We start from the raw sequence: 24,158 nt of genomic DNA, 5'->3' as shown, positions 1-24,158 counted from the left end.
GCTATTCACAATATACATAAATGACCTGCTGGATGACATCGGAAGTTCACTGAGGCTTTTTGCAGATGATGCTGTGGTGTATCGAGAGGTTGTAACAATGGAAAATTGTACTGAAATGCAGGAGGATTTGCAGCGAATTGACGCATGGTGCAGGGAATGGCAACTGAATCTCAATGTAGACAAGTGTAATGTGCTGCGAATACACAGAAAGATAGATCCTTTATCATTTAGCTACAAAATAGCAGGTCAGCAACTGGAAGCAGTTAATACCATAAATTATCTGGGAGTACGCATTAGGAGTGATTTAAAATGGAATGATCATATAATGTTGATTGTCGGTAAAGCAGATGCCAGACTGAGATTCATTGGAAGAATCCTAAGGAAATGCAATCCGAAAACAAAGGAAGTAGGTTACAGTACGCTTGTTCGCCCACTGCTTGAATACTGCTCAGCAGTGTGGGATCCGTACCAGATAGGGTTGACAGAAGAGATAGAGAAGATCCAACGGAGAGCAGCGCGCTTCGTTACAGGATCATTTAGTAATCGCGAAAGCGTTACGGAGATGATAGATAAACTCCAGTGGAAGACTCTGCAGGAGAGACGCTCAGTAGCTCGGTACGGGCTTTTGTCAAAGTTTCGAGAACATACCTTCACCGAAGAGTCAAGCAGTATATTGCTCCCTCCTACGTATATCTCGCGAAGAGACCATGAGGATAAAATCAGAGAGATTAGAGCCCACACAGAGGCATACCGACAATCCTTCTTTCCACGAACAATACGAGACTGGAATAGAAGGGAGAACCGATAGAGGTACTGAAGGTACCCTCCGCCACACACCGTCAGGTGGCTCGCGGAGTATGGATGTAGATGTAGATGTAGATGTAGAACTGTGCCACACAGGAAAGTTAGTGCTTGAGCAGACACTTAGCAACTAGTTTCGGTAGTACCTTTTTCTCCTCTACGTATGCAAACTATGTCATGTAGCAGACTTCTCGAATTAACCGCACTCCATTAAGTGCTCTGGAACTGGCACTCGTTGAGACATTCAAATTGTCTTCTATCTCTTTTTATACGTCGTCAGCATTAAAAAACTTTTACTGCTTTAATTAAAGGGACTCGTAACACTTTCTGTTGCTCAGTTCTCTTTATTACTGTAGTTGCAAAGAAAGAAGTTCCTGCATGTTCTGTGGAACAAGCTTCGTTCTACCTCGCAGCTATGGTCCTTTCTCCCTTCCCTGCTCCGTACCCAACTTTTTAAAATTAGAAATATGTGCAGTCTTCGACTCTATTCGTAAGTGAGAACAGTGATGCCCTTTTTTCTCTCTGTGTATAATTTCCTGTTTATCAGCTCTTCCTATTTCATATCAAGTTAAGGGTCTCATATAAATGTATTACTAAGCATTGATTTTGCTTATATTCGTCATGCAATTTTTTCTATTGTTCAATACTGGTGGTTCATAGAAAGTATTAATGGAAGAGACGATCGTGTTGTTACAGAGCCATGGATAAGCTTACGGTATTACAGAGTCTTGGTACCTGAATACATCTGAAAGTATAGGTCAGAAGTGTTTCTCTGATTTCCGTTTCATTTCACTCAGTTTGATGGCACATCTGCCAAATCGTGCAAGTACAGCATAAATGTGCTACGCACAGCAAGAAAACTTATAAAATAAACATAATGCACAGCTTTAAAGTACTCGTCCTTCACAAGCCTGCTCTGTAAATATGTCTAGAGCGTGTGATACCTATTAACAGTCGACACATTTTCGTCTCCACATATTAATATTTGATGTTGACTACTCAGGTAATCTGCAAACCATTTCGTGTAGCACATATTAAATAGAAATATTTATCTATAATGTTAACATTATTTTCAACAGGTGTTTTCAGTGATGCTGTAATAGCCTTAGGATTACTGATTCCCTCCACTGTATTAACTGAACCGAAAAGTTCAGGACTGTCAGTTATTGGGAGATCTAAGACGTTGCTCTCAAAAGTCGGTACATTAACTGCTCAAGGTAATTTTCAGAAAAACATTTTTAGGGCACCCTCAAACGAATTCGCGTCCCTGGCGCCTGTTTCAGTCACGTGATTCTCTCAGCATATAGCTGGAAAGTTTACATTTCCTCTTGCTACCATCGCATCAGCTGGGTGTCCATTGGCAATATCCACCAAATTTTCTATGAAGTGTTCTGCCGGTACAGCTACTGAGATAGGAGCTCTATAAAATTCTGTTGCTATATTTGAAAGCTGACTCCGCAACCAAGGTCGCTAATGCCGGTCTACGTGGTTGAACTCGACTTGGAAGTAGCAGGTTCGAAATCTAGTAATGGAAGAAATTTCCACCGCCATCATTTGTCGAGCAAAGGAAGGACAAGTGGTGGCATAACGTTCCTGATCACAAGACTGTGTGCCAATGTTCTGTATTAAATTCCAAATCTGGCCACAGCATCTCATGACTTAAGGCTATGTGACAATGTTGATGGCGATTCATCTAGTAAACGGGGACATCAAGCCTAGCTGTTCCCTTGTTCCTATCCGAGAAGAGTCGGATATGTGCCGGCACCGGGTTCCAACTTCTTCCTTCTGGAATGTTATGACAGACACTTGACATATTTTCCTAGGCTAACATGGAGACAGAACAGCAATCACTGATATGTATCTCGCCACCTACTAAACAAGAACAAAGCCCAGCAAACTCTGCAAGGTTGGAAAGTTACGACTGCCATATTTTCGAGACATTACGGAAACAGTATTTCTTGATTTTACGGAACTTGGAACGGCAATCAGTTCCGATCGGAATATAGTTAATGTATAAATGCTGAAAAGAGTTATAGATTTAAGACTTCAATGATACGTTTTCTTTACCTGTGCCCTTAGCCTAACAGTCTGCAACGGTTCAGTAAGTCCGGTTTCATAAAACAGTTGTCCATAAGGAATTTCCGATTGTTCTATGACACACAATTCACAACGTACATTATTCCTTTGTGTTAATAACAAGCTTCTAGAGGAAACATGCGTGATAATCTCGCACACTCTGAGAAAAAAAAGAAAAAAAAAAGAAACTACACACCACTAAGAAATTATTCGAACGTACATGTACATGTATAGACAAACAAATATATATATATATATATATATATATATATATATATATATATATATATATATATATATATGAAGATGGTATCTGTTCTTTCGGACATGTCAGTTATTGGGTGATCTAAGACGTTGGTCTCACAAGCCGGTACGTTAACTGCTAAAGGTAATTTTCAGAAAAAAAAACATTTTAGGGCACTCTCAAACGAATTCGTGCCCTTGCAGTTCGATAGAATGAAATTACAATGAAATGATAGAGCGTCTGCCATGTAAGCAGGAGATCCCGGGTTCGAGTCCCGGTCGGGGCACACATTTTCAACTGACCCTGTTGACTTTTATCAACGCCTGTATGCAACTAGGAGCATTCGTTTCATCGTAAAGACAAACAAATGATTAGAATTGCAGAAAAACTGTATGATTTGTTCAAGAGAAAGAGCTTCACAAATTGAGCAAGCATTATCACGTTGGTTCGATTCTGGCCCTTACGCAAGCAGTTATTCGGCTTGGCATTGACTGACAGAGTTGTGGGATACCCACCTGAGGGATATTGTCCCAAATTCTGTCCAAATGGCGCGTTAGATCGTTAAACTCCCGAGCTGACTGGAGGATCAAACGTACTCAACTGGGGAAAGATTTGGTGATCTTGCTGGTCAAGGCAGGATTTCGCAAGCACGAAGACTAGCAGTAGGAACTCTAGTGGTGCTTAGGCGGGCATTATCTTGCTGAAATGTAAGGCCAGGATCGCTTTCTATGAAGGACAACAAAACGGAGCGTAGAATATTGACGACGTACAACTGTGCTATAAGTGTGCCACGGGTGATAAACAAAGGGGGTCCTGCAATGAAAAGAAATGGCACCCCAGACCGTCACTCCTTGTTGTCTCCAGACACGACTTCGCTAGTCATCGCGGTTCAGTTCGAAGTGGGACTCATCACTGTTGACAATCCTACTCCAGTCAATGAGATTCTAGGCCGAAGACGTGTATGGAGAAACCTCGGATGGCAGTGGGGTACCAACCCAACTGTCGCTCCCCATACAGCCCACCAACCAGGAGTAATGGTCTGGGTTACCATTTCCTTTCTTACCACAACCTCTTTGGTGACTCCCGTGGCACCCTTACAGCACAGCGATACGCCGACAATATTCTACGCAAAGTTTTGTTGCCCTTCACAGCAAGCCACCCTCACCAAGATAATGCCCGCCCACACACAGCAAGGGTTTCTACTGTTTGTCTTCGTGCTTGCCAAAGCCTACCTTGGACAGCAAGGTCCTCGGATCTCTCCCCACTCTAGACTGTCTAGAGCATTAAGAGCAGGGTCCTCCGACCAGCTCGGGATTTAGACACTCTAACGCGCCAATTCGACATAATTTGGCACGATAACCCTCAGAACGACATCCAACCACACTGTCAATCAATGCCACACCGAATAACTACCTGCATAAGGGCCAGAGGTGGACCAGCGTGTTATTGACTTGCGCAATTTGTGAAGCTCTTTCTCTTGAATGAATCATTCAATTTTTCTGAAATTGTCTGTCTGTACATGTACATCACATCAACCGATTTCCGTGCCGTTCGGATACTTTCTTCGTTGTATGTCGTTCTTTTCCCCTAGAGTCTATCTTGGGCTTATGTACTCCATTTATTTCCATACTCTGTAGGTCTGAAAGCGTGAGTTTGTTACTTTGAAAGTTCCGTAGGAAACCAAAGTTAACAGCATTTGGTGTGAATTATGCAACCTTAATGATTTACCTTGTAGTCGAAGGTAGAAGAACATGAGGTCACTGCCAGAGATGTACCACTCCCACTGAACGCTTCTGGGCAGGCGTTGACAAACACTATAGTTAATGGGTCTTTCTTCACCATCCCTTCGCTTTTATGACGCTACGTGCAAAAACCGGCCAGCGACCGGGCACTTTGTCTCCTGGAGCATAAGTGTACAGGTCTGCTCTGTTGAGCTCTCTTGTTAGATTTTAGAGTCAGGTATTTGAATGAGCAGTCTTAATCCATAATGACGCTTTCTTCAACTCTTTCGGCAGTGTTGTATTGTATAAACTGATTCGCTGTCAGATTTTTAATTTCTCCACTTTATTTTCAATTAGAAAAAGTTACTTAGCATGTAGGCAGCAGCTCCCGTCTGGGCAGCAGCGCTGCAGAGCACAGCCATTCGCTTGTGAGTTCCGCGTTTTAATCACAGTTTATTACACAGTTCCTCCAACTTTACTGTAGACAGGGACTATGATTGCTTTGCTCAGATGCATCATGAGTTGGTGACCTTCACTCGCAGCTCCAAGTGGTGCTGGCTTCGATCACGGAGCTTGAGGCTGCTGTCAATGGGCGACGCTGTGGGGACTGAATGTTGGGATATAGAGTACGTCCAGCACGTCCCTCGTGTCCCCCGATTGGTCCATTACTGTGACGACGCCAGGTACTCCCCCATGGAGGATGAACCTTCACCCGTGGTGGTCGAGTGGAAGGCTGTTCCAAGGTCTGGCAGGCAGCGAAAGACTTTCCACGGAGCCGATCGAAGGGCCTCCTTGGTACGTCTGATAAACAGGTTTCAGACGCTATCTCTGGCTGATGAAGATACTGAGCCAGATGCAGTAGGTCGCCCAGAGGAAACCTCTCGGTCCACAAGACCTGGGCATTCACAGAGAGTAAGTTTACTAGTAGTTGAGAACTCTAATGTCAGGCACGCAATGGGACCCCTTAGGGATATAGCTCCCAAAGAGGGGAATAAATCCAGTGTTCACTCTGTCTGCATACCGGGAAAAGTCATTCCAGAAGTGGAACGAGTGCTTCTGGATAACATGAAGAGCACAAGGTGCAGCTAACTGCAGATTCTGGCTTACATCGGTACTAATGACGTGTGTCGCTTTGGATCAGAAGAAATTCTCTCTGATTTTGGGCCGCTAACTAAAGTGGTAAAGACTGCCAGTTTTGCTTGTGAGATGAAGGCAGAGCTCACCACCTGTAGTATCACCGACCGGACCGATTGCTGACCTTTGGTATGTAGCCGAATGCAGGGGGGGAGGGGTCTGAATCAGATGCTCAGACGGTTTTGCGACCATGCAGGTTGCAGATCTCCCGATTTGCGTCGTAGGGTGGTGAAGATTCAGGTTCCGCTGAGTAGGTCACGTGTCCACTAAGGAGGTGGCTACACGGGTAGTGGGGGTGGGGGGGGCGGGGGGGGGCGTGTGGAGTGTACTCGGCGATAATTCATTATTTAGGTTAGAGGGTCTCAGAGAAGTGCAGAAAGTGCTTTCGTTTCAAAGGGTGCAGGACAAACACAGGAATAGGATAGATATAGCAACAATCAAGGTTGTGGCTGCAAATTGTTGTATATGTGCTGGAAAAGAACCAGAGCTCCAAACGCTAATAGAAGTTACTGAATCTCAAATCGTTACAGGTACCTAACACCTAACGGTGTTCAGATAAAGTACATTTAATGCAGGTGATGGCGACGTATCTGTTGCTGTTAGAAGCACCTTATCTTGCAGCGAAATTGAAGTAGATAGATCCTATGAGTTAGTATGAGTAGCTGTCATACTTGAAAATCAGAATAAAGTAATAATTAGTTCCTTTTACCGACGCTTCCTCCCCATCCCCGCCCGACTCAGATCATTCAATGGCCGAATAGTTTCAAGAAAACTTGAGCCTCATCACAAACAGTTACTCCACAAATGCAGTTATCAGTGAAATGCATTCTGATTTGCAAATATGGACAACTATCAGCTTTATAATGGAATGACGACAGTGAAAATTTATAGCAGACTGCGACTCGAACCCGGATTTCCCCCTTATCGCGAGCGGTCGCCTTACAAGTACGTTATTCGAGCACGACTCACGACCATACACATGCTGTCAACCATGTGTCTACAACACGCACTCGAACATTCATTTTCTATATTCCCGTACAGGGGGACATTTTATTTGACAGTGGCTTGCCGGCTTCGGCGGATAAATCCAACATTATACAGCTGATGGTTGTCCATATTCGCCAGTGCGAATGTATTTCATAACGGCTAAAGTCTTCGCAGTGTCTGTTCCTTCGAACATTCATGCATGTCCGAAGGAACCCTCCATCGTACTTGTGAACAACACATATCATATAATTATAGCTGATGGAGTCTTCAATCTGCCTTCCATATGATGGGGAAAATAAATGTTCAAAGCCACTAGTAGGTATAAAACGTCGTCAGAAAATGTACTAAATGCTTTCTCCAAAGGTTATTTTGAGTAATTAGTTCAGGAGGCCACTCGACGTGTAAGTAGTTGGGAAAAAATGTTTGATCTCGTGGCAACAAATAATCCTGAGCAAGTAGGGGGCATCATGACGGATACCGGTATTAGTGACCACAACGTCGTTGTAGCGAGACTGACCACCGCAACATCCAACTCTAACAAAAATAAACGCTAAATACACCTATTTATAAATGCAGACAAAAACTCGTTTTACAGCTTCCTAAGAGACAGTCCCCGCTCCTGCCAAACTAACTATGTACACTACTGGTCATTAAAATTGCTACACCAATAAGAAATGCAGATCATAAATGGGTATTCATTGGACAAATATATTATACTAGAACTGACATGTGATTACATTTTCACGCAATTTGGTGCACAGATCTTGAGAAATCAGTGCCCAGAACAACCACCTCTGGCCGTAATAACGGCCTTGATACGCCTGGGCATTGAGTCAAGCAGAGCTTGGATGGCGTGTACAGGTACAGCTGCCCATGCAGCTTCAACACGATACCACAGTTCATCAAGAGTAGGGACTTGCATATTGTGACGAGCCAGTTGCTCTGCCACCATTGACCAGACGTTTTCAATTGGTGAGAGATCTGGAGAATGTGCTGGCCAGGGCAGCAGTCGAACATTTACCGTATCCAGAAAGGCCCGTACAGGACGTGCAACATGCGGTCGTGCATTATCCTGCTGAAATGTAGGGTTTCGCAGGGATCGAATGAAGGGTAGAGCCACGGGTGGTAACATCTGAAATGCAACGTCCACTGTTCAAAGTGCCGTCAATGCGAACAAGAGGTGACCGAGACGTGTAACCAAAGGCACCCCATACCATCACGCCGGGTGATACGCCAGTATGGCGATGACGAATACACGCGTCCAATGTGTGTTCACCGCGATGTCGCCAAACACGGATGCGACCATCATGTAAACAGAACCTGGATTCATCCGAAAAAAAGACGTTTTGCCATTCGTGCACCCAGGTTCGTCGTTGAGTACACCATCGCAGGCGCTCCTGTCTGTGATGCAGCATCAAGGGTAACCGCAGCCATGGTCTCCGAGCTGATAGTCCATGCTGCTGCAAACGTCGTCGAACTGTTCCTCCAGATGGTTGTTGTCTTGCAAACGTCCCCATCTGTTGACTCAGGGGTCGAGACGTGGCTGCACTATCCGTTACAGCCATGCGGATAAGATGCCTGTCATCTCGACTGCTAGTGATACGAGGCCGTTTGGGATCCAGCACGGCGTTCTGTATTACCTTCCTGAACCCACCGATTCCATATTCTGCTAACAGTCATTGGACCTCGACCAACGCGAGCAGCAATGTCAAGATACGGTAAACCGCAATCGCGATAGGCTACAGTCCGACCTTTATCAAAGTCGGAAACGTGATGGTACGCATTCCTCCTCCTTACACGAGGCATCGCAACAACGTTTCACCAGGCAACGCCGACAAATGCTGTTTGTATATGAGAAATCGGTTGGAAACTTTCCTTATGTCAGCATGTTGTAGGTGTCACCACCGGCACAAACTTTGTGTGAATGCTCTGAAAAGCTAATCATTTGCATATCACAGCATCTTCTTCCTGTCGGTAAATTTCGCGTCTGTAGCACGTCATCTTCGTGGTGTAGCAATTTTAATGGCCAGTAGTGTAAGTGTAGACTAAACGCGGTTTTAATTCAATGAAGTAGTATTGCCGGCAACTGACAGATTTATACTGGATAAGCTAATAAAATATGGCACTGATCACACACGGTACACATAACAGATCACAATACAGTTGCTGAAGCATCGAAAAAAGCATGCCAAATATAAAAGAACACAAAATCTCCATGAGTGGCGATGTTTAACAGAAGCTCGAAACTTAATATGGACTTCCATGCGAGATGCCTGTCATAGCTTCCCTAACGAAGCTCTGTCTCGAAATGTGACAGAAAATCCAGAAAGATTCTGGTCGTGTATAAAGTACATCAGCAGCAAAACACAATCAATACCTTCATTGCGTAATACCAAAGGGTTTATTACCGATGACAGAATCACTAAAGCGGAACTAGTGAACGCAGTTTTCCGAAATTCCTTCACCAAAGAAGAAGTAAAAATTTCAGAATTCGAATGGAAAACGACTGCCAACAGAAGTAACTTGAAAGTAGTTATCCTCGGTGTAGCGAAGCAGGTTAAAGCACTTAATAAAGGCAAGTCTTCAAAAAAATGGTTCAAATGGCTCTGAGCACTATGGGACTTAACATCTGAGGTCATCAGTCCCCTAGAACTTAGAACTACTTAAACCTAACTAACCTAAGGACATCACACACATCCATGCCCGAGGCAGGATTCGAACCTGCGACCGTAGCGGTCGCACGGTTCCACACTGAAGCGCCTAAAGCCGCTCGGCCATCGCGGCCGGCAAGTCTTCAGCTCCTGATAACATGCAAATAAGGTTCCCTTCAAAATATGCTTATACAATAGCTCCATACTTAGCAATCATACACAATCACTCGTTTTGTGAAAGATCTGTACGTGCCCATGAAAGGAAATAGGAGTAATGCATTGAATTACAGAACCATGTCACTAATCTCGATTTGCAGTATGATTTTGGAACATATACTGTGTTCGAACGTTATGAATTACCTCGAAGGAAATGATTTATTCATAAGCAGTCACCACGGATCAGAAAATGTTCTTCTGAAACACTACCATCTTTTTATTCTCAGTCCGGAACCACGCGACTGCTACGGTCGCAGGTTCGAATCCTGCCTCGGGCATGGATGTGTGTGATGTCCTTAGGTTAGTTAGGTTTAAGTAGTTCTAAGTTCTAGGGGACTGATGACCACAGATGTTAAGTCCCATAGTGCTCAGAGCCATTTGAACCATTTTTTTATTCTCACGAAGTGATGAGTGCTCTCGAAATGGGATGTCAAACTAATTCCATATTTTTAGATTTCCAGAAGGTTTTTGACACCATTCCTCACAAACAACTCCTAACCAAATTGCGTGCCTCTTAGGTATCGCTTCAGTTGTGCGACTGGATTAGTGACATCCTGTCAGAAAGATCACAGTACTTAGTATTCGACGGAAAATCGTTTTAGTAAAACAGATGTAATATCCAGTGTTCCCCAAGGATGTGTTACAATTTACACAAACGATTTAGGAGAGAATCTGAGCAACGCTCTTAGATTGTTGGAGGGATGAGAAGATTAGTGTTTATCGTCCCGTCGGCAACGAGGTCATTAGAGACGAAGCACGAGCTCACATCGTGGAAGGATGTGGAAGGAAAACGGCCGTGCTCCTTAAGATGAACCATACTGGCACTTGTTTCAAGCTAATTATGGAAATCACAGAAAACCTAAATCAGGATGGCCGGGCGTGGGTTTGAACCGTCGTCCTCCCCAATACGAGTCCAGTGTGCTAACCGCTTCTTAAACTGTTTGCTGATGATGTTGCCATTTACCACCTTCTAAAGTCGTCAGTAGATCCAAACGAATGGCAAAATGACTGAGAAACGACATCTGTATGGTGTGAAAAGTGGCAATTGTCTCTCAGTAAGGAAATCAGTGAGTTCATTCACACGAGTACTAATTAGTCTATTAAATTTCGGTTACACGATAAATGGCACAAACTTGAAGGTTGTGAATTCGACTAAGTATAGGAATTACAGTTACGACCAACTTCAGTTTGAGCGCTCACATAGATAATATTGTGGGAAAGGCAAACCAAAGACGGTTTTATTGGCAGAACACTTAGAAGATGAAACAGGTCTACAAATGAGACTGGATGCACACAGGGGGCGTATTTACGCCTAGTTAGACAAGGCGCCTGCCTAAAGGCCTGGCCAGACAGAATGCGGCCTGGCCGTCCGGCCTTGAACTGCAGCCGGCAGGCCGCACTGTTGAATCGCTCGTTATTGAATGGCGGCGGTCACACAGAGTGCGGCTTTGACGCCCCCGCAACCGACCTGCCGCACCGGCCGCCGCCGGGTTGTCACAGATTACATATTCGCCGCAAGCCGGAGCGCCTGCTTGCCTCTGTTGGCGCATTCAACTGCTCTGCTGTCGCACTGGAAGCAGCGGCGTGAGGCAGTTTTTGTCTTGCAGCTCGGAGTGCATGCATTATAGACATAGAAAAACTTGTAAGAGGAGGTGAGAGAATACAACTTTTTGCATGATACACGCGATCCTGATTTGGAGGTAGAATACTTTTGCCCTCGATATACTCTTGATAGAAAGCTGAATTCTCAAAATTAAAATATGGCTCTGCGCACTATGGGACTTAACTTCTGAGGTCATCAGTCCTCTAGAAAAAATGGTTCAAATGGCTCTAAGCACTATGGGACTTAACATCTGAGGTCATCAGTCCCCTAGACTTAGAACTACTTAAACCTAACTAACCTAAGGACATCACACACATCCATGCCCGAGGCAGGATTCGAACCTGCGACCGTGGCAGCAGCGCGGTTCCGGACTGCAGCGCCTAGAACCGCTCGACCACTCCGGCCGGCAGTCCCCTAGAACTTAGAACTACTTAAACCTAACTTACCTAAGGACATCACACACATCCATGCCCGAGGCAGGATTCGAACCTGCGACCGTAGCGGTCGCGCGGTTCCAGACTGTAGCGCCTAGAACCGCTCGGCCACTCAAGCCGGTAAGGTCTCAAAAATAGTGTTGTCACTGTGACGTCCATAACTTCCAATATCAACTACTGTAAACTTGTAGTATGGATCAACGATCGCCAGGAGAACTAGCGAAAAGAATTGTTTATAACAGAAGAACTGGGATCCACTATCCTTCGGGTAGTTTAACCTGATATGCTTTCCATCTATGCCTCCATAGGCGTTCGATACAGTTCCGCACTGTCGCCTGATAAACAAAGTAAGAGCCTACGGAATATCAGACCAGCTGTGTGGCTGGATTGAAGAGTTTTTAACAAACAGAACACAGCATGTTGTTCTCAATGGAGAGACGTCTACAGACGTTAAAGTAACCTCTGGCGTGCCACAGGGGAGTGTTATGGGACCATTGCTTTTCACAGTATATATAAATGACCTAGTGGATAGTGTCGTAACTTCCATGCGGCTTTTCGCGGATGATGCTGTAGTATACCGAGAAGTTGCAGCATTAGAAAATTGCAACGAAATGCAGGAAGATCTGCAGCGGATAGGCACTTGGTGCAGGGGGTGGCAACTGACCCTTAACATGTGTTGCGAATACATAGAAAGAAGGATCATTTATTGTATGATTATATGATATCGGAACAAACACTGGTAGCAGTTACTTCTGTAAAATATCTCGGAGTATGCGTACGGAACGATTTGAAGTGGAATGACCATACAAAATTAATTGTTGGTAAGGTGGGTGCCAGGTTGAGATTCATTGGGAGAGCCCTTAGAAAATGTAGTCCGTCAAGAAAGGAGGTGGCTTACATAACACTCGTTCGACCTATACTTGAGTATTGCTCATCAGTGTGGAATCCGTACCAGGTCGGGTTGACAGAGGAGATAGAGAAGATCCAAAGAAGAGCGGCGCCTTTCGTCACAGGGTTATTTGGTAACCGTGATAGCGTTACGGAGATGTTTAGCAAACTCAAGTGGCAGACTCTGCAAGAGAGGCGCTCAGCATCGCGGTGTAGCTTGCTGTCCAGGTTTCGAGAGGGTGCGTTTCTGGATGAGGTATCGAATATATTTCTTCTCCCTACTTATGCCTCCCGAGGGGATCACGAATGTAAAATTAGAGAGATTCGAGCGCGCACGGAGGCTTTCCGGCAGTCGTTCTTCCCGCGAACCGTACGCGACTGGAACAGGAAAGGGAGGTAATGACAGTGGCACGTAAAGTGCCCTCCGCCACACACCGTTGGGTGGCTCGCGGAGTATAAATGTAGATGTTGATGTAGATGCAAGGCAGTTTGGGAACCCCCAAAGTTATATAAATCCTTCTTCATATTTCTTCCACATCTCAGTTGTGGGAGTAGGTAAATGCTTGGGCTGTAGGACAGTCCATATCGCCTGGCACACTTCTTTCATAATTTCTGAGACTGTTGAACGTCCTAACCAAAAAGAAAAAGCTATGGTCTGGTGACTGGTGCCTGTAGCCAAGTATCTGGAAAAGATTAAAATAAATTATGCCTATAGAACGAATTGATAAGTTAACGACCAAAGATATGTTTGTTTAAATTCAATGACAATGTTATGAACGCAATGAAACAAAACAGTCTATTTACTAGAACGTTCTCTCTAACGGGACATACGGAACTAGATGTTACTATCGTTTGCTGTATTCGTAAACACTGCAGATAAGTTTACCACTCCACTCGTAACTACATTGTGGGATAGCACTTTCTTCTGCCGAACCTGTCATATGATACAGCAAAACTGAAATGGAATAATTTATATGACTTCCTTGTGAAGCACAAAGAGGCCACAAATGGTAAAACTTACCTTAAACAAATGGTTAGTCTGTGCCCTGTATCAATTGGCTTCCTCCAGTTCGTTGTGCACTTCTCGGTGCTACCTTTTTATCAGGCGATGCAGTTCCTCGAAAAATTCTCGCGACATACGAAAATATTTGAAGAACCTATCTTCGTCAGACTCTTGTTCAATACACATACGATGACATTCTCCTAAGGCCGGTATTACACTATCAAATTTCTTTGTCAAAGATTTGATCAAAGATGTGATCAAATATTCCGTCAAATATATTTGACAAAGATCTTTGACGTAGCGCTAGAAGGGGTATTACACTGTCATCATATTTTTCGTCAAAGTTCAAGATGGCTGACAACAGCAACTTGTTATTAACCGCAGCAGTTGCACGTACCACAATTGCACTGTGTGCACATGCGGAAGAGAAGCGGGAGAAAGAAAGGAATCATACCTGTGTGAAGCCGTGGGTTTTACGACACGATAAAAGCATTCAACAAAACTTGTTACGTGATCTTACAGTGGAGGACGTCAAGTCGTACATCAATTACTTAAGAGTGGATGAGCATACATTTCTTTATGTCCTCAATGAAGTGTATCCTCATATCACAAAGCACAATATTCACTTAAGAACTGCTACATCTGCAGAAGACAGGCTCACTGTAACACTCCGATTCCTTGCTACAAGAGAGGATTAGGATGGGTTAGGTTAGGTTAAGTTAGGTATCTAATCTTCTTAATCTATTTTTGTATTCAGCGTGCCTCACGTTGTAAAGCGCCTCATTAGTTTCATATATCTCTATTAATCTTGTAGTTGTCGGCACACACCAATTGTATCTACCGGCAATGTTTATTAAAAGTTTAAATCACCACAGACGACAGAATGCTGCAGCGATGCTAGCGCTCCATGTGGTAACATGTTATATTGCAGTGAACAGAAGACAAGCGACTTCTTTGATCAAATCTACAGCGCGGCCCTAGATTTGATCAAATATTGGACGACATTTGACAAAGTTCTCTATTACACCATCAAATATCTTTAACAAAGATATTGGACGAAGATATTTGTCAAAGAAATTTGATAGTGGAATACCGGCCTAAGCTTTCTGTCTTGCTATTAATGTCGTGCACCCAACATCTCCTCTTCTTGGTGCCATTTCGTATCGCTAGTGCGAGGAGGATTTCTTCCTCGTCCGAGCTACTCATTTCTGCACTAAAAAAAAAGAAAGATGTCGCACAAAAATAACGTGTCCCGCGTGAAGCTCCCAAATCGTATAACGCCAAGACAATCGCGCTACGCATGGAAGCTTAATAATAGGGTTCGGCCTCTTCCACAGTGTAACAGCTGACGCAGCAAGAGTCGCTGCGGCCGGCCGTTGCCTGTGTGGCGTCCCTGGCCGCTGGCGGGCCCGGCCACCCGCTGCGCCGTTCGTCGCAGCGGCAGGCCGGATTCTGTCTGGCTACGCCTTAAGGCGGCAGCTCTTAAAGGGAGTCGTACCACCCTATCTAGACAATGTTAAATTGCCTATATAAATGCCCCGTTTTCTCAGGAACTGTTGAATATATAAATGAAGTGTTTTTATCACATGTTCTCCCATGTTTTGCGACTGTATTGCTCTACAATCACTTTAAAATAACAACTGGGAAAAAAGTTAGGATTTTTTACCTAAACATATAATTTTTTGGTATAAATTTTCACAATTTTAATTTCTTGAATTTTAACTATTACAGTAAATACTACTAAAGTAGAGCTACAGCATCATTGTACTATCTATGCTATGTGGTAAATAATTCATTGATGTAGATTCAGAAGTTTCTGAGAGAAAGGGGCTTTTATACTGAAAAATGTCATGTTGAGAAAATTGCGTTTAAAGAAAAAATTTAATATACAGCCAACTGATACATAAAAAATATGTTAGAATCCTCCGGGAGGGGGGGCCCTCATCTCCTCCTTCATCTCCCTCACCCAGTGCTGCCCTCCTTCTCTTGGATCTGGCTTCTTTTGACATCTTCGTGATTCGCAGTTGGTCCAAGTCCATCAGACTTTTAGTGGTGTAGTAACATTTATAAATGCCAAGATATTCCAAAACCTGTAGTCTTCCAGAACAGCCATCATTAAAAGTAAGAACAGCATCCAAAACACGAAGTTCAAATACTGACCTTCCAACAAACACATTTTTTGGTATCCTTGACCATACAACATTGTTAAATGATTCATTTGCATTTTGTGTTCTGCCCTTGAGACATTTCTTCAACAGCTCTGGTTGGGCAAGATCCTGAAACACAGGTTTCATGGCAAGCATAACAGCATTTGGTATAGTAATTTTTTTCGAGAAAGTGTCTACTTTACCCTCCTCTTTTGCCTTCAAGTATTTACACCATTCAGTGGAACACAGGTTATGTATTGGTTCAGCATCTGTAGACAGCTTGTGAAAATAAATTGCCCAAACAGCTCTGTTCATACCATCTAAATTATCTATGTTACTTCTAATAGTCATACCATAATATTGTGTAATCTGATCAATTTGTTTATCAGTCAGTCGACGTCTTATACTTAGACCATCAGATAACTTGGTCTTCCCAACTGCTGTTTGAGTCTACATAGTCTCGTGCCCATCCTCTTTTGCACATGATTAATGCACTCTAGTTTTTTAATTGACAAATCACCATAGGGTTACTCTCCACCACTACCTTACACGATAGTGACTCTCCATCCCCAAGAAAACTCATGTAGCGAACAGCACGGTCATTTTGGGAACGTTGGGACATTTTCACTGCAGAAGCAGCCTCCATCCCTCCACTAGTTCCTTCATAGTTTCTCTGACAATTCATTTCATGCTTAGTTTGCTTTTCACTACTCTTGCCTGCTTGCCTGCAACCCTGACAGTACATGGTCAACACATCAACATCCAACACTTTCCCATTGTCGATGCTGATAATAGATGCACATGAATTCTTTGACTGGAAACTTCTTTTTTGCCAGGATCCGTCGAATGATATTGTTATATCAGAACTACCATTGTCTGCTACAATCTGCTCTGCTGCTGTAGTCATTGACTCCATAGCACACGCCTTGACACTACTTACTATGGAGTTGTATTTGATAGATTTTGTAGAGGGACTAGGGAAGTTCAGCAAGCCACAAAGAACCTTACTAGTGTAATGGCCTTTTCCTATGCAACTAAGTCCATAGAAGTATCTTAGATTAGTGTCGAAAAGTCCTTTCTTTACACTTACTTCTGAAGTCTTGAAAGTCTTTTCGCTTTTACAGCTCAGACACATTATTTGTAAAGTGTACACCAGACCACTGCGTTGAGATAGCTTTTCAGAAATTTCAATTTCCCCTCCACATATACGACAACGCACTGTTTCACACAAAGCTGAAATAAGTATATGGAGATTAATAATGATATTGCAGTTTGTTTCACTGTCTGAAGTTGCGTTGTATTTTACATCATTACCCAGCAGTTTTTTCTTGGAAGCACTCGGAGGAGTAGAATGACTGTCACTGTTTACAACCAAATTATAACGCCCTCCGGCGCTAACCACTCTTTTTATTGCTGCTATATTTGTTCTGTAGTATCTGTTTCCTTTGTTTCGTATTTTTTTAAACAATCCTTTTGGTTTAGCCATTAAACACAGAAACTAAAACGCGGCTCTGGATAACTGTTGTTGTCAAACACAAACAAACGTACAGTTCAAAGAGTTTACTGCGAAGTACCAAAAGTGTAGACAACTTATGAAACGGACAGTTCTCTATAAAACAAAAGAAACCACAGCCTTCTAGACTATATTGTTCCAGAGAAAAATGCCAATATGCGAAATGATGGTAAACAAAATTCTCGGAACTGTCATTGCATGATTATTTTCAAATATTTATTTAAAATAGTAAATAATCGAATATTTCAGTAAAAACAACACCAAATTAAGCATAAACATCCATATTTTCATAATTTGCATAAAAGTAAAAATGTCAAATTTTGTCATTTTTGGGGGTACGACTCCCCTTAAGGTGCGGCGGATTTAAGAGGCGGCTTGTAAAGCCGCATCCACATCCGATATACCGATAGTTAAGAAAATTATCACTATCGTCCACCAATAAATCGGGAGTAAGTACTGGTATATCGATATATCGACGGAAAAAATGTAGAGGCGCTGGCCCATAGAAATATCGGCTTCACATTCTAAATATACTGCCAGTTTTAGAGCTGCATATTTAAATATGGATTTATTATTAGATATTCTGTACATCAACGAACTAGCAATCCGACTATCCTCTTAGAGCGAGAATTGGAAAGAAAACGATGCACGTTCACGCTTGGCGATAACCACTTTCCTAAAAATGGTAACTGCTTGTAAGTGGCACAATAAAAGGAGTCCGATGGGTCTGAAGTTCGGTTGCCACGTTATATACCGGATTTGCCCGAAACACTTCATGCCGGCTTTCTTGTTTTTCCATTTCTGCCAACACCAACGACCTAGTAACTGTAGTGTCAAAATTGTGTGATGAAGCTAAACGCTGCAGTGTCTGTTGGTAGCACCGAGAGCCGATTACGTCAGAATTTCCCCTCACACATCTCCGCCCACCTTAAAAACGACGCCAGACCGAGCCGCTCTGTGCAACAACGAACAGCTTCCGCGTATTGTCGGTACATCAAAGGAAATACACTCCTGGAAATTGAAATAAGAACACCGTGAATTCATTGTCCCAGGAAGGGGAAACTTTATTGACACATTCCTGGGGTCAGATACATCACATGATCACACTGACAGAACCACAGGCACATAGACACAGGCAACAGAGCATGCACAATGTCGGCACTAGTACAGTGTATATCCACCTTTCGCAGCAATGCAGGTTGCCATTCTCCCATGGAGACGATCGTAGAGATGCTGGAGGTAGTCCTGTGGAACGGCTTGCCATGCCATTTCCACCTGGCGCCTCAGTTGGACCAGTGTTCGTGCTGGACGTGCAGACCGCGTGAGACGACGCTTCATCCATTCCCAAACATGCTCAATGGGGGACAGATCCGGAGATCTTGCTGGCCAGGGTAGTTGACTTACACCTTCTAGAGCACGTTGGGTGGCACGGGATACATGCGGACGTGCATTGTCCTGTTGGAACAGCAAGTTCCCTTGCCGGTCTAGGAATGGTAGAACGATGGGTTCGATGACGGTTTGGATGTACCGTGCACATTCAGTGTCCCCTCGACGATCACCAGTGGTGTACGGCTAGTGTAGGAGATCGCTCCCCACACCATGATGCCGGGTGTTGGCCCTATGTGCCTCGGTCGTATGCAGTCCTGATTGTGGCGCTCACCTGCACGGCGCCAAACACGCATACGACCATCATTGGCACCAAGGCAGAAGCGACTCTCATCGCTGAAGACGACACGTCTCCATTCGTCCCTCCATTCACGCCTGTCGCGACACCACTGGAGGCGGGCTGCACGATGTTGGGGCGTGAGCGGAAGACGGCCTAACGGTGTGCGGGACCGTAGCCCAGCTTCATGGAGACGGTTGCGAATGGTCCTCGCCGATACCCCAGGAGCAACAGTGTCCCTAATTTGCTGGGAAGTGGCGGTGCGGTCCCCTACGGCACTGCGTAGGATCCTACGGTCTTGGCGTGCATCCGTGCGTCGCTGCGGTCCGGTCCCAGGTCGACGGGCACGTGCACCTTCCGCCGACCACTGGCGACAACATCGATGTACTGTGGAGACCTCACGCCCCACGTGTTGAGCAATTCGACGATACGTCCACCCGGCCTCCCGCATGCCCACTATACGCCCTCGCTCAAAGTCCGTCAACTGCACATACGGTTCACGTCCACGCTGTCGCGGCATGCTACCAGTGTTAAAGACTGCGATGGAGCTCCGTATGCCACGGCAAACTGGCTGACACTGACGGCGGCGGTGCACAAATGCTGCGCAGCTAGCGCCATTCGACGGCCAACACCGCGGTTCCTGGTGTGTCCGCTGTGCCGTGCGTGTGATCATTGCTTGTACAGCCCTCTCGCAGTGTCCGGAGCAAGTATGGTGGGTCTGACACACCGGTGTCAATGTGTTCTTTTTTCCATTTCCAGGAGTGTAGTTCGTGCGCAGCTCTGTTTGGCCGGCGTTTCTCGTTTCCCATTTTTATTGACGGGCGCGCTCACACACTGGATCATTGTTGCGCACCTACGAACACTGTGCTCCACTCTGTTTAGTTCTGCACTCCTCTGCGCGGTTCTGCTCTGCTCTGCGCCGCGCGTTCAGTGGAGAGGCGAATTAAACTGTCACTTTTTTCTCAAACATTTTATTCACAACTCCTGAAAAGGGAATGCGAACATCACTCACAATGAAATGGATATGAATAACAGTGGTAACAATCAGCTCAAATCTTATGAAGAGTATGGTCAGTCAACGAGGAAACGACAGGTTTTGTTTTGGTAACGATGTTACGTCGTGACGTTGTTACCATTATTGACTTTATTCAGTGTCGTGCCTTCTCATGTGGTATATGTAAGGAAGGAAATTCTAGCTGCTCCTAATTGAGCTTTGTGATGAGAGACACCGCTAACAGTGTCATAGGAGAAGCCAGTCGACACTCAACAATGCTCCTTCAAATTCAAAGAAAATACTGCCAATCATACTAGCAGACAGCCGCGTGGCTGGCAGTTCAGTTTAGTATGGAACTGTAAAGAGTGCAGTTGTTTAACAATTAGACTGTGATTCATATTTCAGTATCAATCAAATGAGTGGCAGTCGGAGATTAAGTGGTTTTCAATACCGGAAACTCGCGAAAAGTAAGGCAATAAAGATAAAGGAAACTGTGAGAAAGAATGCAAAACTCAGTGTGCAATTTAAAAATCAAACACAGCCAGCTAATTCCAGCTCGAGATCGAGTCATGGAACATCAGAGCGTGACAATGTAGTGAACAATATCGAAAACAGTGCAGCGCGTGTTTTATCTGAGTCAAGCGTTTCTTAGATTAGAAAGAATACTAATCGCGCGGAAACAATCATTTCAGTGGACCCAAATGAGGCATATGAAGCGAATGATGATAGTGATTCAGTTTCTGACGACCTTGCGAACGCCATAATTAACGAATTCCTTCGCGATCATGACGCTAAACAAGATTATATGGCACAGAATATGGATTATGATTTCAGTAACTCATGCAGGCAACATGCTGACTTTCCGAGGTCCTTTAATAAATTTTTTTTTCAGAGCCATGAGGAATGGCGAGAAACAACAAAGACTATTTTTAGTATACTCTCAGACCAAGGGTAATGTATCTTGAGTCCCATGTTTGTTATTGGTGGAACATCACAGTCTGCAAATCGTAATGAGGCGTTTAAAACCTGTAAAAACTGTTAGTGCAGACTAACTGCCCATGAAAATTCAGCTGAACATAGAAAATGTGTGTTAACTTTAAAAGCTGGAAGACAAAGAGTAGGTAAGGAACCAACATTTCAGCTTGAGACAGAAGTAAAATATTGGAGTTACGTTTTAAAACGAGTTGTTTCTGTGGTCTAGAAGTTTTTAATACAAAGTCCATCTTTCAGGGGTCGCAACTATGGGTCTTGGTCAACACAAGGCGGAAATTTCAAGATGCTACCAAATCTAATAGCAAAATCCGATCCTTTTCTAGCTACACATATGTTAGCAAAGGCAAAGGAGCACATCATAGCTTTCTTTTCAAATGTGTGAAGAGTTTATACCAATTATGGCAGAAAGGGTGGTGAAGTATATGCAGATGAAGTGAAAGAAACTAGACATTTTTCCACCATATTAGACTTGTAGGAGATAATGAAAGGAATTTCTGAGTTATTTAAACTACGAACGAACAACTCTGTCATAGAGCCCAGCAAATAATTCATTAAGCATCAAAACACTTGCGAGAAGCACAGATACATATACACTCAACACACGTTGAAAAAGCCATAAAATATATCACGAAGTAGTTCGTTCATAGTCAATCCACTGGAGTTAATCGATTAGTCGATATTGTGGTTACCACAAGAGCTCCCCTCCCTTGAAAAGCTGTAGAGGCTTCAGCTTGGATCGATGGCGCGTTGTGCCTCATCTTATTTCTTTCCTTCCCGAGAACTTTGTGGGAGGTGAAAAACTCATGCGTGTAGCAAGCCGCCCGGGCGGAGGCACGGCTGGGCCATTTCTCGACAGAGATGGAAACAGCAGAAGTTGTAGTGAACACCTGCCTATAAGTTGCCACTGCTTCCCTTTGTAAAAATTTCGGCTGTAGTTATTTCCAGGTTTAGGCAGCTTTCCATACTTACAACGACTTGAGCTTCAATGCTTTCGATTAGCGTTTGAAGCACTGGTTCTTTCCCAACACAGATACGACAATTTATAACTACAACGCCAATTGTTGCTAGGTCTACCTTTCTGTGTTTGCCTTGCATCCTTTTACAATTACGTCTTTTCAGTATTTTCCTGGATCAGTCTAACCTAAAAAAAACGCCCAGTCCCCTGCACGCAGCCTCCATTACCCATGTAACCGCTTCCCATGTGTAGTGGACCCCTGACCTATTAAGCTAAATCTGGAAATTCGCCACCCGAAGGCGCAAGTCGAGGAATCTGCAGCCCACACGGTCGCAGAACCGTCTGAGCCTCTGATTCAGACGCTCCACTCGGCTCAGAAACGACCACTGTCGGTTCTATTAGCGATGCTACAGATGGCGAGTTATGCCTTCACACCGCAAGCAATACTGGCAGTCTTTACCACTTCAGCTAGTCACTCGAAACCAGAGAGAATCTTTTCTTATCGAAAGTGACACACATCGTTGGTACTGACTTCAGCCACCACCTGCTGTTGGCTGCACTCTGTGCTTTTCGTAGTATCTGGAAGCACCCTTTCCATATATGGAATGATTCCTCCCAGTAGGGCCACAAAGTGGACATTGGATTCCTTCCCCTCCTTGGCAGACATATACCTAAGGGGCCCCATTACGCGCCTAACGTTGGACCTCCAAACTACCAGTAATGCCACCCTCTGTGAATTCCCAGACTTAGCAGGCCGAGAGGCTTTCTCTGGTACAGGGCGAGCGACTGCATCTGGCTCACTGATTTTGTCAGCTGCAGACAGTGTCAAAAACCTGTTAATCAGACAAACCAGGGAGGCCCTCTGATCGGCCCCTCTGAAAGTCTTTCACTGTCTACCACACCTTGGAACGACCTCCCACTCGACCACGAGTGAGGGGTCTTCCTCGGTTCAGGCAACATCTGGGGCGGCCACAGTAGCAGACCGATCAGGAGACACATGAGATGTGCTGGATTTCCCTTCGTTCTGCACCTCCTGTTCCCAGCAGTGATGCCCACTGGCAGCAGCATCAAGTTGTGTGACCGAATCCAACGCCACCTGGAGCTGTGACCGGAGGGTCACCATCTCAGCTCGCATCTAGACATAACAAACACAGTTCCTGTCCATCCTAAAGACATTGAAAATATACTCTACATCAGGGGTTCCCAACAAAATTTTCTCGAGGACCCCCTCATCGAGCATGATTGTTACCTTGTCATATCACAGTATCAACTACCTAAAAAAGCCAAATTAAGAGTCTTTTTATACTTTTCTATTTTTGGTACTTAGAAAAAACATTTACATATTCATTATTGTCTTTGTCAACTACAAAGAGGCAGCGCGTGCAGTCTAATGGCATACAGCAGAACTATTCGCCTCTATCTAATTCTTGTTTTGCGCTAGAGTGTGCTAGTTTCAGTTGGCTCTAGGAAGACGCTAGACGCAGAAGTTAGCGTTCGCTAAAGCTCTGCTCATGCAGGGAGCGGCCAAAACAAAAAATCTGTTATCATACGAAATATATTTACTATATTTTTTATTCTAATAGCATCCTGCGGTCCCCTCTGGCATAGCCCGCGGATCCCTGGGAGTCCGCGGACCACCTACTGGGAACCACTGCTCTAGATAGTTAATAAACACGGAACTCTGCCCGATAAGTAAACAAACACGCACGAAATTAACGAGTTTTAAAGGGAGCAGATGCGTGAAACTCACAGACGAAAACGGTGTCCTCCGCTGTGCTGCTGCACTTCATCACTGAAGACGACAGAGTGCCATTCCATTCTCCACTCAAGTCTTTCGTGGCACCGGGGTAGCCATGCTTGGCAGTGTTGTGGTGTTAACAGTATCCTGGCCAGAGGCACACGTGATCTTAAGCGTGCTGCACGCATACTGTTCCAGATGGTCTTTTATGACACAGTGGATGCAACATGTGCCTGGATTTCGTCACTGTACGATGTCCAGTCGGCCACTGCTGCTCGCGCGTCCTCAGCTCGTGGTCGTGCGGTAGCGTTCTCGCTTCCCACGTCCGGGTTCCCGGGTTCGATTCCCGGCGGGGTCAGGGATTTTCTCTGCCTCGTGATGACTGGGTGTTGTGTGC

At 44.5% G+C, this 24,158-nt stretch overlaps 1 protein-coding gene across 1 annotated transcript in view; it reads right to left on the bottom strand.

Moving 5' to 3' along the window:
- The window catches only part of LOC126183564 (pancreatic lipase-related protein 2-like), a 144,314-nt gene that overhangs the window by 57,206 nt on the left and 62,950 nt on the right, over nt 1–24,158 (bottom strand). The window lies entirely within an intron of this gene.

This window comes from Schistocerca cancellata, chromosome 4 (genome assembly GCF_023864275.1).
Source record: "Schistocerca cancellata isolate TAMUIC-IGC-003103 chromosome 4, iqSchCanc2.1, whole genome shotgun sequence".
Classification (NCBI taxonomy): domain Eukaryota; kingdom Metazoa; phylum Arthropoda; class Insecta; order Orthoptera; family Acrididae; genus Schistocerca; species Schistocerca cancellata.
Note: the sequence above shows the minus strand (reverse complement) of the source record. Positions and strands in the feature narration are given on the sequence as shown.